The 16759-nt window shown below is 38.2% G+C and overlaps 1 protein-coding gene across 3 annotated transcripts in view; it reads right to left on the bottom strand.

The window, feature by feature from the left end:
* Window positions 1-16759, bottom strand: part of nfasca (neurofascin homolog (chicken) a) — a 104020-nt gene that overhangs the window by 72183 nt on the left and 15078 nt on the right. Inside the window, exon 1 of one of the 3 annotated variants that reach the window (XM_028003613.1) lies at window positions 6881-6954. The exons of the other annotated variants lie outside the window; for them this stretch is intronic. The gene's annotated coding sequence lies outside the window, so the exon portion shown is untranslated. Of the gene's footprint in view, window positions 1-6880; window positions 6955-16759 lie in introns of those variants that run through there. 3 annotated transcript variants of the gene reach the window in all.

The following is a 16759-nucleotide window of genomic DNA, read 5'->3' as shown; positions in this document are numbered from 1 at the left end:
AGTTACGTTCCACAGAAAAATCTGTGCGTAAATTACTACGTAAATACTACACCAGGAATGAGTGGGAGTCCATTCACGACATACTTTAATGAAGCAACTTTTTGATCAAACTAAACTATGTGTAAAAAAAAAAAAATCACATTCTGTTCTCACGCATATGTTTTTATACATCAGCACAGCATTTTTTACTAAAAGGTTTCTTTAAACACGCACATCATTCATGCATAAACAGAATTTTTCTTATGCGAGAAGACCGATCATGCATTAATGTAACACATACACATACACTGAAATCACACACACACATGCGCTGACCCACACACACACACACAGAGTTATCCACGCATTCAGTGAAGGAAAGGAAGCGTCCCTCAGCTGGAGTAAATCTGAGTTTTCTCATGGATGTGGCATCGCTGGGAGAAAACTAACCAGAGGACAACGAGCTTGGCTGGAATTAAAAAAATTATACATTCAAGATCCATGGGGAAAACAGTTATATAAGACCAAACACAGTCCAATAAACTCTTTTAAACCATCTGCTTACTTTTTGGTCTAAGTGGATGAATCTAAATTAATTTGGATCTGTAATTATGACCAGATTGTAAAGGATTAATTTGATAACATGCTTCTACAAACAAATTAAATGTCTTTGTTTTATGAAGTGCCTTGAGATGACGTTTATTGTAAGCTGGCTCTATAGAAATAACTTGAATTAAATAAAACTGTGAGCAATCTAAGTCCTTGATGTTTTTTTTTTGTTTGTTTGTTTTTTTTTTCATCAATCCAGTCATTAAAATTTAATTTTTATTTATGGCAGCCGATAGAAGTCTCAGTTTCATGCTGTTTGGTCATCACACCAGAGGAATCCACTACATTAAATCATTAGAAGATGATTGCTCACTTCTTTCTCCTTCCAAAATCCATCTCAAGTCAGACATTCAAGTTAGAATGTTACATTCAGAACTGATGTGCTGTATGTTTCGTTACATCTAGTTATTCACTGATTATTATTCAAAGCCATCTTTTTTTTTAGTTTTATTGAACATTTCTTTCTTTTGTTATATACGCTCTTCTTCGTTGTCATGTGGCATACCACAGGGTTCGATCCTTAAGCCTCTGCTGTTTGTATTTCCTGCCTGTGAACCTACAGGCAGCTACATGTAGATTAGCATCGGCTACCTCTGACAGGAGCCACCCAAGGTGATTTACACGTCACTACACTTCTATTGTTGTAATAATCCATATTTAGATATAATATTCACCAAAAACAAAAGTATTCAATAATGCTTTTATGTGCCAAAATCAATATGAACTGACCCAGTTTTATTTTTCTGAGTTTGGGTATATTCCACACAGTAGCGTTGCTAAAACGCGGACACTCGGCCCCTCCGATCCCTGACACGGCTCACCTGAACAATCAATCCTGAGGATAAAACCTTGAGCTGCTGCTGGGAGTTTGTGTGGCGTATGTCTGGAGAACAGACTAGATGACTTAAAAAGATCAGCAGGGATGCCTCTGTGTCAAAATGTATGCGTGCGCTTCTGTGAGCGAGACTGTATCGATGTGACTCTGGTGCAAAAGTCACTTATAAATGAAATGCTTTCGCAAGGCTTTTAACTTGAAAGGGGAGAAGCAAAACACTGCAGTTTAATCTTCACTGCACTCACAGCTTATCTGGTCTAGATATCATTTTAAATGTTATTTTCACAGCTTTAAACATTCTTACTTCTATCTCCATTAGAACCGTTTTAAAACCTGTTCTTAATTATCCAGTTAAGGATATAAATTTTGTTATATATAAATATACTGCTCTATTTTTCAATGCTTTGGTCATTTTTTAGTTTTTTTTATGTTGCACAGCAGTGCAGTTGGTAGCACTGTTGCCTTGCAGCAAGAAGGTCCTGGGTTCGATTCCTGGCCCGGGGTCTTTCTGCATGGAGTTTGCATGTTCTCTCTGTGCATGGCGGGTTCTCTCCGGGTTCTCCGGCTTCCTCCCACAGTCCAAAAACATGACAGTTAGGTTAATTGGTCTCTCTAAATTGTCCTTAGGTGTGAGTGTGTGTGTATGGTTGTTTGTCCTGTCTGTCTCTGTGTTGCCTTGCGACAGACTGGCGACCTGTCCGGGGTGAACCCCGCCTGAAACGTTCGCCGGAGAGAGGCGCCAGCACCCCTCCCAACCCCGTTAGGGACGAGGGTGAACAGAAAATGGATGGATGAATGGATTTATGTTGCGCACCTTCATTGGTGCTTGCTGTTTTTAATGTATTATGTAGTTAAAAATGGCCTGGCTTGGCTTTTTTAATGTGTTAGGGTGACTGATCAAAACTCGAATCTGAGAGAGAAAGCCTGAAGAAAAGAGAAGATTAGGGTGATGGTAAAGAGGTCTTCCACCCCCAAAGACCATCGTTAAAGATAAATCATCAAAATACCAGTGGAAGAAATTAAAAACCTGCTCAGCAGTTTAATGCAAAAAAAATAAAAATTTAATCATTGATCCTTTTCATAATCTCATTTTTACATAAAATGCAAAAAATAAAAATAAAAAAAGCGTTATGTCTTTCAAAACTGATATTTCTTCTATTATTTTATTATTTTTTGAGAGATGATATTTTAGTTTCCAATCTGAAAAAAACTTAGCATAAACAATTAAAAAAAATTAACATTTTGATCTACCAGGCCTATGAATCATTTTGGACTTAAATGTAGAATTTTAGCTATTATACAGTATACGGTTTCTAGGCAGATTTTACATCTCCAACAAGACAAAATAAACTACGTAGCAAAAATGTCTGAAAAAAAAAAAACATCTCCAGAGGAAGGCTAGAGGAAGGACTGCAGGCCTTCAGGGCCTCTGACTCCTCAACACACACACACACACACACCCACACACACACACACACACACACACACACACACACACCTGTTTTCATCAAACTATCTTTAGAACTGGCAAGAACCGAAACACTTCAAAAGTAGTAGCGATGTGTTTGTGAAGCAGTTGGTGTGTGTGTGTGTGTGTGTGTGTGTGTGTAAAACCCTGAGGGTGGATGGGTGTGTATCTAGGCTTGACCTACTGACCTCAACCAACATTTTCAGCTCCCTTCTGTCTACAACCAAACTCCAGAATCAATACCTCTCCACCGTCACTGCTGCCAGGCATGATATGCAAATACGTAGCGCATCTCATTAGAAATGATGCGCTGACAACAATGGGAAGGCCTAAGCCCCTTGCTGTTTCCTTAAGACGTCTTCAAGACGTTCAAGAACACAGCGGCGCACACAATCAAACACGCACGCAGGCATACACAGAAAAGCTGTCGGCATCAACTCTTGGCTGGATGGACTCCAGTTTTTGGAAATCTTCAACTGACAAGAAAACAGAATAGTGTACTTGAGTGTAGGCCAATAAGCAATAAATCAATTAATCGTATGAAAAATGAAAACAAACTCAATCATTTCTTTTAATTTTTAATTAATGATTTAGCGTTTTTCTCTTTTATGTCTTTCTACCAAAAACTGAATGATAAAAGTCTTCAGTTTAGTGTTTTGGTCTCAACTGGCACTTTCTTTGAAGGACAATCTTGTTTCCAGAGACTTCATGAATCATTTCATTTGTTGTTTCTGTTCCTTCATTTATTTTTTATATTTAAAACGTCTTCCGGTTCCAGTTGTCAAATGCTCATTAGAATTTAAAGCTTATTGATCTCTGAGAATGTGCTCCATCTGTACCGTTACAATACATGAAAACGGTCTCAAAGCAACATTATTATCGTTTACTGCGATAACATCTGGGACAATTTATCGTTCAGCAAAATTTGTTATAGTGGCAGGGCTACTTGGGTAGTAAAACATACTGGGAAACCCACCAATACAAAATCCTTGTGTCTGTTACTGTATAAGGTCTAGTTGACATGCAGCCAGACACATATTTATTTCAGCCAAACAATCATATAAATGATTTTTTTTTTTTTTTTTTTTTTTTTTTTTTATCTGACCAAAGTGGAGATTTGAGAAAACTCCATATTTACATGAAAAAAACTTAGAGTTTAGATTCTCACGACTGAGCAAATTAGAGATGGAGAAAACAGATGAGAAAGACGTGAGGACGGTTTGAAAGCCAGACAATAACCGGACCTGATGTACTGTACGCAGGAGGGGGACGGTGGGGGCGACCGCCACACGCCCAGACTCACCCGCATGCAGACCACGTCCGGCAGTTACTGAGCCATATGTGGGGTACGCATCACCCCAGGGCACTGAGACATGGTATTCTAATTAAACAGCAACAAAATTAAGCTCACGCACTCATAAACACACGCACACACACACACACACACTTAGTGGCTGACTGCAGAATGTAAACCCTGATGTATGAGTCAGTAAAAACCAGCAGGAAGAGGGTCACTTCAGTCACTCATTTCATAACGTCTTATGTTTTTGTACACTGCAAAAAGAAAAAAATATTATCAAGTATTTTTGTTCTGGTTTCTAATGGAAATATCTTAGTATAATTGAAATAAGAAAAAAAAATAACTTGCAAGTAACTTTTCAGCAAGATATAAGAGCTTGTTATAAGTAAGTAACTCCTTAATATTGATGAGAAAGTTCTTGTTCCACTAGCTAATCATATCACTTATAACATAGGAAAAATATCTTGTTATAAGTGAAATAATCTCCTAATGAAGCTAGTACCATTTTTATCAATATTAAGGAATTACTGGCTTACAACAAGCCTCTATATATTGCTGAAAATGCATTTTCTTTTCCTATCTCAAGTGTACTAAGATATTTGGGTAACATTTTATTTGACAGGTTGTGCATAAGACTGACATGACACTGTCATGAACATGAAGTGGTAAATAATGACACTTTTAATGCAAAGTTGCTTTAAAAGTTGGATTAAAAGTCCATTAAAAGGGCCAACTTTGCATTATTTTGTAAATATTGACACTTTAATGCAAAGCTGGCACTTTTAATGAGCTTTCAAACCAACTTTTAAAGCAACTTTGCATTAAAAGTTTCCTTATTTACTGAACGACACTTCATGGCAACAGTCATAGACATTCACAAAGACTCCTTCATGTTCATGACAGTGTCATGTCAGTCTTATGCACACAGGCATCAATTAAAGTGTTAACAATATTTGGACTAAAAACCACACCAAAACTACTTGGTAAGATTTTGTGTTTTTGCAGTGTATGAACATGATTTACTGAGATGTCAACATTTTACACAAACGTGTTAAATGATCCTTCAGGCCTGCCATGGATTCCGATGTGCGTCAAGATGCATGTTCATGTTTGTCGAGGGGAGGAAATATATGCTGAACTGATACAGTGTGCGGGAGGGCAACTATGAATGAGGCTCTGTTTCTGTCAACGCAAGATTAAAAAGACAGCAGCAATTGTGCAAGCGGTGTCCACCTCTGCGCCGGGTCACACCGCTGCCCTTTCTGCGCTGCACACAAGGACACGCTTACAGCAGCGACAGAGAAAATCTTACACAACCAGAGTGAACCGGACGAGGCGGAAAAACCCCGTCTGGTTAAAAGTTTTGGGGGTTTTCTGTCTCGTCCGGCTCACTCTTGTTGTGCAAGACGTTACATTCCACAGAAACAACTACAAGATTTACAACATAAACTAGGTCACTCACATAACTCTACATTTATTTTCTGTCAGTAACAAATAACGAGTCTCATCTGGATTAAATTCGTCGACTTTTCTGTGGAATGTCACTTCTTACACAACAAGAATGAGCCGGACGAGACAGAAAAAAAAACAACAACTTTCAACCACACACTAAGCCGGCCAGCTGACTTTGGCTAGCTGTGTCACAGCAACGTGGCGCCTCTTTGTGCCAATCTGAAGAACTTAAACTCAAATTTCAATTCATTTTTTTGTTTATCAACTACATGACTTACAACATAAACTAGGTCACTCATATAATTATACATCTATTTTCTGTCTATAGCAAATAACGAGTCTCATCTGGATTAAACAGCTGTTAAGATGTGAGTAAATCTCACATTTTGTAGAGCGTGTCTACAATATTCAAAAGAAAATGCATTTTGAGAAGCTGCTGCAGACACGCTACTGGCTGCCGTTTTCAGAGCAGCCAATCCAGGAGCGCCTGGATTTTCCCTACTGCTGATTGGCTGAACCACCAGGAGAAGAAATAAGGAAGATTGTAAATGTTATTTCTGTGGTATCTCTCAGACAACTTCCACTGTGCATATTGATGCAGATTGAGGTATATCTGGAGTTTGAACTTTTAAATTGAGCAACTCTAAATGTTCTCGGAGGAGGTCGCAAGTATTCGCTAGTTTCAGCTCCTCACCCTGGGAGCTATGCAGCTGCAGATCACCAGGAGCTTCTTTCACCTCATGTTTACTCAACTAAACACTCGTTCAGATGACGTATTGGTTTCCATGCAGCCATTAAGCGCCTAAATATTTTCCCTGTAATTAATTAATCAAAATTAATTTAATATTAATGAAAGTCCCAGCCCTAACGTAAATACAATCTTTCAGTAGTTTCTGTAGATTGTGTGATTAAAATTAGTCATTGTTAAGGACAGTTATTAGTTATCTTATTTTAGACATTTTTAATCATTATTATGTTTGCAATTTAGTTGAAACCCTTTTGAATGTATTTAAGGTGATTCTGTTTTTCCTGTGAATTGGATACCAGCATCTTCCAAACCCAGTTAGTAATCAAAACTCATGATAGATGTGCAGGAAAACTCCAACATTGGCCAAACTGGGTCATCAACAAGTCAGTGAGCAACACAGAACCGAATCTACAACAAAGTGGCTAAAAAGAAAAAAGAAAGAAAGAAAACTTAATCTAAGCCCTGCAGTGGTCTATTCAAAGTCCAGACCTGGTGTACATTTGGTGGCAGAGCTAAGCTTCTGCCAGAATTCCTCCACAATGATGTCATCAATCAGCAGCGGCAGCCATTGCTGTTAAATGTGGTCCTGCCAATAATTAAAACAGGGAATAATTATTTTTTATAATCTTCGTACAGTATGAGGATTGATCTCTTACAAACAAACAAATACCAACCTTTGATTTTACAGCAACGAATACCAAATCCCACAGGAGGTCAAATTCCTTATTTCACTCATTGACATGAAAATCAATCTCAATCTCACGTACAACACGACAGGCCAACTGCATCAAGTCAGTGAGTTTGTAGTAATCCCCTGTACTGACCAGTCACGGTGCGGAAGGATGTGAGAGGTGAGACAGCAGACAGAAGAAACTAAAGCTCCAGTCCAGAGAGGAAAGCGCAACAGACTGCAGACATCATGGCAGCACCAGCCTCCATTAGTAACTTTATACAGGAGAAAACACTCAGCCACTGGCCCAGCAGTACTTTATGGGGAGGATAATTGAATGAGTTTAACAAGTTTGACAGAAAGTGCCGACCAGTAGTGTGTGTCTCTCTGGTGAAGAAGGTTTGGACAAAGTTTTATACATCAAAAGAAAATGGAGGAAGACTGAGAGGCAGCGAGCAGCGAGGGAACGGGAAGCTGAACCAGGCTGTCTGGAGGTAACCATGACAGCAGTAATTTAATTACCGTTTCCATGGTGACTCTGATGCTGATCTCCGCTTTTCCACAGTCCAGAAACCAAACAGAGCAACCGCCTAATCCAGAGCCGGCTCATCTGTGCTGCTAGTTCTTCCCTTGATTCTGCCTTAGAAGGGAACATTGCAAACATGTTTCCCTTCAGTACATTAAATAAGCTTTTCACAATAAGTAAGGAAAAAAGGTGAGTAAAAAGAAAAGTTGACATATAAACAAGTAAACTGCAACAGGCAAGGCAGACAATCCACATACTGAATAAAGGTCATGTCAGGTCATAAACCTGGCCATGCACCCCCCCCTCAAAACCCAATCACCTCCTATGAACCATCAAACGCTTCAGATCCACACGTCTGTCTCCAGAGAATGAAGGAGGCCCCATTTTAGGACCACAAGGGTCAAATGGAGGAACGGTCAGAGATTTTTTTTTTCCTCATGAAAATCTCTGTGCCCTATCGTGACATGTAACAGAAAAGAGTTTCAATCTTCGGAAAAGCTACTTCATTATTAAGCCTGTCACGATAAATCTTGACGGCCGATAAAAAAGAAATTATTGAGATAAACGACAATATTGTAATTTTGAGACCATATTCAACTACTAGAATAATAACAATGGTTTAATCATGCAAGTATACCCACTCAAGATCAAGATCAATAAACTTTAATTTCTAAACAATATAAAGCAAAATTGAATTTCAACTAACTGCATCGTACTGGCAGTCAAATGTTCGCAGCGATTCTCAAATGGAGAACTTTTCAACGCTATTAAAGGGGAGCATCTCTTTAATATCTGTCTAAATGAAAATTATTATCATTTTAATTTATCATGCGAATAATTGATTTTTTTTTTTTTTGCTATCTGAGACACGCTTATTCAGCATAGAACTATGCAGACTCTGATTATTAAGCAATCACAGGACATAACTCCTGCTCCAGAAAAAAAAAAACAAAAAAACCAGAATGAAAACCTTCCAGTGAAATGTTTGAGACGTTGTTGTGGAACTCCAGCATTTTATGTTGCGGTTCTTTTTGCATTATCTGTGAGTGAAACTGGTTACAGCCGGATAACCACAAAGTGCGTTGACGTGAGTGTGGCTGTTTATCTGATAGCTGGCTCTCTAAGCCTCACAGAGCATTTCCCTTTTGTTCAAAACAGAAGAGTTTTTCCTGGACATCTAAAGATAATGGCATCAGAGTGGAACAAGAAGCAAATAGAAGAACTCCAATCAAAGCACTTACTACCGCTTGCTCAATCTTGCGGTACAATCTTGTCTAACACACCAGTCTCATCAGTGAGTAAACAACATATTTTATTGGACTGTATTTTGGCCTTGACACGTACACCCCTGCATAACTACACAAATACACCTTTTTTTTTGTTGTTTCTGATTTGCTTCACAAATCTCAAACGTTGCTTTAGAAGTTTTTAGTCCACTTGTTGCATTTTCATTTTGTTTCATTCTAAGTGAGATCTAATTAGCAGTTTTCTGGCCGATCGCCAAATACCGATCCTTAAAAAACCTGACCTGCCGATTCCGATTTTGGTCGATAAAATTTTTTTTTTTTTGACTGAAATGTTGCTAAATATACCAAGAAAGTTGATGAATTAGCAAGACTATTATTAACTAACAGTCAAACCTCTTTCATGGGAGAGCAGAAAAGGAAATTTTAGAAATTTGCTGAGGTAGAAAAATGGCGGATAAAATCGGCTTCACGTGTAAGCATCAGTCAATCACCAATCTCCCAAAATTCAGGAAATCAGCGCAGATTATTCTCCCAATATTGGACTTAAATTTGTTTTCTTTCAACCAAGAAATTTGTTTCTGATCAAAAAAAGACGTGAAAATGTTCTTTCATTGTCCTCAAATAAATCCAAACTGTGTTTTAAAGGACTTATGTTCACTAAAGAGGTAAACAGATTGAGGTTTGATCAATTGAAATACTGTGGATTTAAAAGTAGAGGTGGAAAACTGCAGTGCGGAGTCATTTAATAACTGTAAGCAGCCCTTCAGCTTAACGCCGTCATAAAGGTCTGGAGCAGATCCAGCACCAGAAGTTGCGAAACCCCAGAAACTTACTCTGGGTTTGTTTGTTTTTTTTTATCTTGCATAGATGTGTTTTGGTGTAAGAAGAGTGATTAGAACAGGTCATACCTGAGCACAGACATTTTTTATGTTTGATAGGAATTTTTTTTTCTATGAAAACATCAAAACGTCTGCTCTGTTTACAAGAATTAAATATGCACTGAAACTGGGGAAGCTGGAGTAAAAAGCTAAACGTTCCTGTTTAACCATTTTCTCTCTTTTATATATCCCCACACACACACAACACCATGCAGTCATTACGTCTGGTGACACAATAGCTTCTGGCAGCAGCTGGTCAGCAGTAGACAATTGAATCACACAAACACTCTGTGTGTACGCGTGTTTTAGGCAACACACACATACACACGCTCTCAGATTGAGCCCCTGCATGTCTAATGATGCGTCACGACGACAAAAAACACAAGGAGGGACAACCTGACTGGCCATCTGTAGAGCTTGGACCATGTGGAGCATCTGCACATGATCAATAACTCACTCAGTCTTCAACATTTGCTCATGACAACGTGGACATAAACATACCTGAGCCGGCTCATACAGCGAAGCACAGAATTACTCCTGTGATATTATCTGTGATGGTTGAAAGGCTTCCTTTATCTCCCGCCTCAGATTCTCTATCTGGGCTGGACTGGGACAAAATGTTCACATTCATTTTAGTCAGAGAATTTAAAGATTACTTCAGTTTCAATCTGTTAGGAGTTTGAATAATTTTGGCCGTAACTGTGTGTTCATTTCTGCTCCTGTCGTGATGGGCGGGTTTGCGGCAGGACCAAAATGCAGCCTGGAGAACAGAATTTTAACTGAGTTCAGGTTTATCGAAAAGATGGCAACAAAAAAAAAAAAAGCTTTCAATTATGGCGACAATGGAAAGCAACGGGAGGAGCCAGTAGAGAATAATGAGACCGAGGAGGAAGTGGAAATGACAAAAAAAAGTCAATCTAATTGCAGGGAAATGAATGCAGCTGGGAAAGGAAGCAGGAAGGACGAAGGAGGAGACGACTAACAGCTGGGAAGGAGAGAAAATGGACGGCTGAGTGTGAGAACGGAAACGAGAAAAGAATCGGGGAAAGAAAACCTAAACAGTAACAGAAATAAATACTAAATCTAACAGAACAAGTCCAAAAATTACAAACAATAAGAGAAAGTGAACTAACACAAGGAATAAACTAGAATGGAAAACAAACAACTAAAACAAATCCAAGGAGTAAATAACTACACTCCATAGCAGGGGCGCCGTATAGGGGGAGAAAGTTATGACAATTCCAAGGGCCCCTGACTGACAGGGGGCCCTCCGCAATTAGTTGGTTTTTTTTGCATACAAATAAAACAAATAAAAAATTGGGGCCCTGCCAATTACAAAATGAATCATATTGTGGTTTCTAAAACTGTTTTTAGCTGTAAAAATCAAATGTTCCCCCTCCCAGACCAAAAAACACACATCCATATTTGCACTGAACCCCCCTGCATGAAATGGTTCGTTCCTGCTTGTAGCTTGACGGTGACGTTTTCAGCAGCAGTCAGTGGAAGACAAGAACGACTGTGGCTGTTACTGTGCCGCCAAGAAAAATAATAAAGTCAGGTTTTCATGATAAATTGACATATTTTTTTATTAAATTTATATACTGCACCTTGAATAAAATGCGACTACATAGCATTTTTTAAGTCTGGATTGGTCCATCTGTATTTTGCTTTTGACTGTTGCTTGTGGGGAGAGACATTTCAGTAATCTAAAACTAATAGAAAAAATTTAAGCAACTACTTGCACACTGTATGGGAGCAGTAAATATTGTGCTAGTTATCAGTATTGAACCAAAGAAAGCAAGGCAGTTGCAAGCCTTTAAAATTGTGACACTTTTGATGGGTCAGATAGACTCAAGAAATTGTAAAAGCAGCTGCGGAGGGTTGGAGGGGGGAGGGGGGGCCATGGGGGCCATGGGGCCCAAGATTCCTGGTGGCGCCCCTGCTCCCGGTTTAGACCGAATAAAGACCAAATTGTGACCATTGCTGAAGATGTGAAAATAAACATTAAAATAAATGGATGTTATTCCGACTCCACTCTTTACAGCAGCTTAGCAACTGTAAAGGTTCGATTTACAGCTCCGACTTCGGATAAGTCAGCGTTTTTATGGTCTTATTGGAACTAATTCCTGCATCAAAAAAATCAACACATTTTATTTGAATTGTTTTAAATAAAAAACAAGTTTTATATATATATTTTTTAAAGTTATATTGTAAAAGTAATATTCTTTTTTTTTACTGTTAAATGTGAAATCGTGACAGCAGTTCTTTTTAATTTTGTCAAATCCACAGCATTTATCTTGGTTTCCTAAATGTGTTTTTTTTTTTTTATTTCCATGAGATTTGATTTTTTTTTAAATTATGAAAATGTTGCATGATCATGGACAAAAAAACATGGGGTGGATGATGATGATGAGGAGGGGGGAACAGTTTGCAGCCCGATGCACAACATGTGTCATGTCGTTTTGTCAATGAAGTCAGAAGACGTGGCAGAATCACTTACTGATTGCCAATTATACAGAGAGAGAGAGAGAGAGTTGCTCACTTCAGGGAAACACCTGCAGCCATGTTTGTACTTAACGGACTGATGGGCATGTTCCCACTGCTGACACTCACAGACACGCACATAAACAAACACGCACGCCGCACGGTTTCATAGAGACTTCCTGTCTGTTCCGTCCAATTATCACCTCAAGTCCCTGATGTATTTCTGAAGATGTCGGTGGCAGGCTGGGGGGCGGACTTCTCTGTGCGCCGCCCTGTCCTGACCTCAGGGTTGAAGTTCCACGCTTAGGAAGATTTCACCGGAGGCCAGGAATCACACTGCGACAACTGACGCATATTACCAAACATTTTCATCGGTACATTATATTTGCTTGGATTAACACTATCTTTTCTATCATTTACAATAAATTCATATTCAGTAAACCAGTTAAAAGAACAATGTTATATATATATATATCATTTATAGAATTTATAGGATGTACATTGGCAAGGAGATGGTAATTATTCTGATGCTGTATTTCCACTTGTTATTTACAATTATCATTATTGCTATTCTTATTTTTATTATGGGTCTGTATATTATTTTTGTCTTGCTATGAGAGTCAGCTTGTACACTTCAAAAACACAAAATCTTACCAAGTCATTTTGGTCTAATTTCTAGTGCAAATATTTTAATACCCTTGAAAAAAAGACAAAGTAACTTAAAAGTAACTTTGGCTTGTTTTAAGCAAATAATTGCTTATTGATGAAAAAGCACTAGTTCCGTTGGCAGATAAATTAACATATACCATGGGAAAAATGTCTTGTTATAAGTGAAATTATCAGCCAATAGGACAAGCACATATTTGTCAATAATAAGGAATTATTGACTTAAAACAAGCTTCTATATCTTGCTGAAAAATGACTTTAGTCAGTTAGTTTTGTCTTATTTCAAATGCACTAGGATATTTGCTCTAGAAATTAGACCAAAATTACTTGGTAAGATTTTGTGTTTTTGCAGTGTAATCATTTTGTTTATGTACCGGTAATATAATTTATTTGTTCGTTGTTTAGCACAGTATATGAACAGGTATGTGAATACCAAAACACGGTATCCATATACCATGTTTTAAAATTATCATTATTGAGTCGGTAGGTAATATATTTTATTAAATTGAGATAAGGAGTAGGATTACTTCCTACTCCTTTTCAAACAGAAAAGTTGTGGTAAGATAATTAGTTTTGATATGGGTTATATTCACACAAAATTAAGATATATATTTTTTAAAAATCAGTTATATTCGAAAAGTAATTTTGACTATAACTATTTTTCAAATTTATTCTGACATGTAGTACAGGACCTTTCAGCAGGCATCCGAAGCTACAGACCACGCTAATGGTAACAAAAAGACAAAATTCTTCATCAGAGGTCAGTGAGATTGGAAATTGTTGGCTGAGTGCTACTGCTTTAAAAGAGGGAAATGAAAAATACAGACATGAACAGGTCTGTCAGCTGTGCTGAAGAGTGTGTGAATGTTTGGAGGTAGTTGGGTGACCTACATGTACCAAAGGACCCTTGGGCTTCAATTATACTTGGTCATGGCACCCATGAACTCAACCAGTAAGGACATATCCATACAAACACACACAGACAGAAACATTCTACAAATTGTAAATGAAAATATCTGAGGCTGCTGGAGGTTTGTTCCTGTTAAAACACGGCAGTTTCTTTCCACTGGTCTTATGTTGTTTTTTGGGGGGGGGGTGAGCACATTTTGAAGTATTGCATTACAAAAATGTTAATGGAAATGGCAAAATTCAAAATAATTTCCTCCATTTTGCACAAAACCTTTTACGCTTGCTCGAGGTGGTTTCTGGCTTTTCCAAAAAAGAGTTAATGCCCTAAGCTTAGGATGGAAACACAGATGCCGAAAAATGTCCAACATAGGCCATTGTTTCCATCCATTGGAGGGTCTGTGCCTTACCAGAGGCACAAAGTCCAAGCTTCCGGTTCAGAAGCTGATTTCTTCTGATGTCCATGCTAGCTTGCAACTTCTACTTCCTGTTTATTACAGCCATACGTAGCATCAACATTTGACGATGTTACGCTTTGCATAGCCTGGTTGGTTCACTCCAACCAGTAGATGGAAACTCACCTAATTCTCTTTTTCTTTTTTCTTTTTTTTTCCGACATTTTAAAAGTTTGTTGAAACTTTGCATGACAATTGCATGGAAACATTGTTAGTGTCACTACAAGCTCGCTTAAAACGAGTTGAGGAATGATGCAGTTGACTAGATTTCTTTTTACCAATAAGAATCATGAGATCATCTGAATTTGAATTTCGTCATAACTTTTCTGAATTGAATTGTATGCAGTTTGATCCAAATTGGAATGAACCAAATTGATTTCAGCTGATTTTAGTTTAAATTCCCGTTATATGGAATATAAATTCTGTATAACTGGATATGAAGTTGAAGTGTTTGCCATGCAAGATACCCTAAGATGATATCTAGTACAAAACTAGATATCAACTCCAGCTGAAGTTAACATGCATTCTTACTGTGCATATCAGTAATAGATCTAGTCACCTAACGGTTCTTCATTCCCACATCTGATGTATGATTGTTTTACTGGTTGAGATAATAAGGATTCCATATGAGTAATAGGACATTATGTAAAAGTAAAAAATAAAAAATTGAGAGCCAGAAAATGGTGGGTCGATTAGGTCGTACATATTTTCAGCAACAGCATCACAACAAAACATTTCCTGACACGGTCCAGGTTCCTCGCCTGCGTACAGCAGCACTCCCTGTGCGTTTTTGCCGTTATGGTTAATGAGACGTACAGTGCGACATGAAGGCGTTTCACTACACATGTTCTGTTTTTGCACGCATGAACAAACCGTGACACTAGGAAGAATACGAATGATTGCTTTGCATCACAGGCTTATAGGTCACGGCAAGTCTGCATGGCGATAGGTGAAAGATCGGTCTTTTATGGGAGATCTTCATCTTTCACAGATTGTTGAGCAGGAGTGTGTCTGTCTGTGATGAAGTGGAATTGAAGTGACTGTGTGGTTTAATGTCCTTCACTCCACGCTGCCACGCTCCACTGACTTTACACCACTCTGTACTAGCTGCCCAGCACACACACACACGCACACACACACACACGCAGAGGTTCACACATACTCATATAAAACTCAGTTATCTTGTCGGTGTACTCAGCCAAACATGTGGCTTAAAGAGCTTAAGCTAGGCTCTCCTGCTGCTGAATTTGGGCCCTCAGGGTATTCAGAGAAAGCCTTAAGAGGTCCCAGAAACAAACATAATCACAATAAATAAATACACATTCATAAAATATAAAAGCACTATTTCTTTAAAATTGATTCAAATGATTAGAGCAAAGCTTCTCTGTGATTTAAGGTGTAAAATAAGCTTAATTTGCAAGTTTCTGTGAGATATTTACACCTTACCGTGATTTTATATTACAAATAAATAAATAAATAAATAAGCCAAGGGTGACATTTGAGAAAATGATCAGTCCATCTTTATCTAGAAATTGATATCCTGGGGAAGCTTAACTGAAACGCAAATGGGGATACGACGGTTCATGGGAGAATTATTGAGTTAATAAATTCCAAATACTGGACTGCTGGTCTAGTGGATAGGTCATAACTATATATCACTAAAACCAGGAAGACAGAGCACATCAGCCCCATTCTAAAGTCCTTCCACTGGCTCCCTGGAGACCAGAGAATAGACTTCAAAATGTTGTTGTTAGTTTATAAATCACTGAATGGCTTAGCATCAATACATTAAATATCTGCTTCAGTTGTATCAACCTTCCAGACCTCTCAGGTCTTCTGGTTCTGCTCTTCATCCCTCTCACCACCAACCAGGCTATTTAGTAAGAAGGAAGAGCCGGCCACCTGGATTTGCCTTGAAACTTTTTTTTTTTATACAGTAAAACACTTTGACCTGTTTTATTCATTTTGTAAAGTAGAAACATAGTGACCTAAAGAGCTATGCTGAAATAAATTAAATTGAAGCGAATGTCACTATTACAGGGCTTTTTCTGGCCCTCTTTTATTACGATCTGAAGAATAGTTTCTGCTAACCCCAGAGAAATTAGCACTTTGGTCTCATTTAAATCCCCTTTTCTAGAAAATGGTGACATTTTTAATGAACAGCTGCAGGGCTAGCTGAACAATGAGACAAACCCCTCTGACATTTTCTACACCTGCTTGGTAGCATTCAGGGTCACAGCAGGGGTGAAGAACTTCCCAGCAGTCACCAGGAATGGAGAGCCTGGACAGGTTCCTCACAGGGCCGGGAAGGAGACAACAGTTGTGTTTCCATTGCGGAAATGTGTGTAAATCTTTGTCTGTTATCTGTTTTAAAAATTTGCCACAATTTTGCAATTGTGGCTTTTCCATTAAATAAGAAATTAAATTAAAATTACACACGAATAAGCCACTTGGAAGTCGCTACATATGTGCTGTTTTGAGAAAATGATAGCCGGTAACTTTACAGAAGAGCTATGGATTCATGGTGTTTGAATGA

This window comes from Xiphophorus couchianus, chromosome 20, assembly GCF_001444195.1.
Source record: "Xiphophorus couchianus chromosome 20, X_couchianus-1.0, whole genome shotgun sequence".
NCBI lineage: Eukaryota > Metazoa > Chordata > Actinopteri > Cyprinodontiformes > Poeciliidae > Xiphophorus > Xiphophorus couchianus.
The sequence above is the reverse complement of the archived record's forward strand: the minus strand, read 5'-3'. Positions and strand labels throughout refer to the sequence as shown.